At 44.4% G+C, this 1,762-nt stretch overlaps 1 long non-coding RNA gene across 1 annotated transcript; it reads left to right on the top strand.

Annotated features, from left to right (window-relative positions):
- Positions 1 to 756, top strand: LOC306939660. The gene is made up of 3 exons (XR_013791905.1): positions 1 to 310; positions 533 to 542; positions 581 to 756. It is a non-coding gene; the product is annotated as an uncharacterized lncRNA (long non-coding RNA).
- The last annotated feature ends 1,006 nt before the right edge of the window (positions 757 to 1,762 follow it).

The raw sequence follows: 1,762 nt of genomic DNA, 5'->3' as shown, positions 1-1,762 counted from the left end.
TCTCCAGCTTGTAGATCTGCATCTCCAGCTTGTAGATCTGCATCTCCAGCTTGTAGATCTGCATCTCCAGCTTGTAGATCTGCATCTCCAGCTTGTAGATCCGCATCTCCAGCTTGTAGATCTGCATCTCCAGCTTGTAGATCCGCATCTCCAGCTTGTAGATCTGCATCTCCAGCTTGTAGATCTGCATCTCCAGCTTGTAGATCTGCATCTCCAGCTTGTAGATCTGCTACTTTGGAATTTGAATCCCGAAGAAGTAACAGTTTTGGACGTATGAGTTTTCCACCCCCGACAGCCTCCGATGTACCGTGTATGTGTGTGTGTGTAGATGCGTGTGTGTGTAGATGTGTGTGTGTAGATGCGTGTGTGGGTGTGTGTAGATGCGCGTGTGTGTAGATGTGTGTGTGTGTAGATGTGTGTGTGTAGATGCGTGTGTGTGTAGATGTGTGTGTGTAGATGCGTGTGTGTGTAGATGTGTGTGTGTGTGTGTGTGTAGATGTGTGTTTGTGTGTGTAGATGTGTGTGTGTGTAGATGTGTGTGTGTGTAGATGCGTGTGTGTGTAGATGCGTGTGTGTGTAGATGCGCGTGTGTGCGCGTGGGCCTACGCAAGTCTACATGTGGCCTAATAGTATGTGCACGCGTCTACGCGCACATACATTAGCCTGTGCACGTGTGTACGCTGAACGTTGCGGACCGATGATGGGCTTATACGTGGACGTATATAAACACCATGCATGTTGTGTGTGTGTGTGTATGTGTGTGTATGTGTGTTGTATGTGTGTAATTGTGTACGCGGTTTTTTTCACGTCCATCAGCATCGAAAAGGTATATTTTTCATACTCGACCTGTACAGTAGCGTGCGTGGGGGCCGGGCCGTATCATCCGCACCATACATCAATATCATCATCATTATTATGAGAACAAAATATCCTAACAAGGATTTTTGTGTCGGGGTATTGCCATGATGTTGTGTTGCCTTTGTTTCAACCGGTCTGATGTTGTGTTGCCTTTGTTTCAATCGCTCAGACTCATTTGATACTTTCCCAAAGAATTCACACTTTTATAGGCGATCTATTGGCTATAAGAGGAAATTTGATATTTTCAAAAATAGCTGATGGACGCTTTGACGAAAAGTAAAAGAAAAATGTAAAAAATTAGACTATAATATAGTCTATACACTGTAATGTATATACAGCATGTATTTGTTCCACACAATATGGATGCTATATTTGGTCTAAAATGGTGATATTGATGTTTGATCTATTCCATGTGGTCCTGCCCCTCCCCTTACCCCCCCCAACCCCATACCCATGTGGCCCGCCCCCAACTCTGTGACCCCGCCCCTAACTCCTGTGGCCCCACCCACTGACCCCCTGGTGTTTTGATCCGATGGATATCGTATCATTTATATAAAAAAAGATTATCTGGGAGACGTTTTTTATCTTCCCATAATCATATCCATTGTTCACTTAGTATTCTTTTTTTTCTGTATCAGAAATGCATTATTAAGTGTTTACATTTCAAATAGTCTGTGGCCTATTTTACTTATTTCCAGAGCCCAAGAGTTCAAAGCTTTTCTCTTTCCCATGTTGAAAGATCCAACATGGTGCAGCCACTCCAGCAACGTGTGTCCCTGGCTGGCTGTGTCGGAAATAGTGTTTTTTTCACCACCAAGTGTCACTGTTGCGCTGCTGCGCAGCCTAACACACACGTACAGTACAAGTACAGTACAGCACGACTCAGTTCAGATGGGTCTGATGT

The sequence above is a fragment of the Electrona antarctica genome (assembly GCF_951216825.1).
Source record: "Electrona antarctica genome assembly, chromosome: 16".
Taxonomy (NCBI): domain Eukaryota; kingdom Metazoa; phylum Chordata; class Actinopteri; order Myctophiformes; family Myctophidae; genus Electrona; species Electrona antarctica.
The sequence above is the reverse complement of the archived record's forward strand: the minus strand, read 5'-3'. Positions and strand labels throughout refer to the sequence as shown.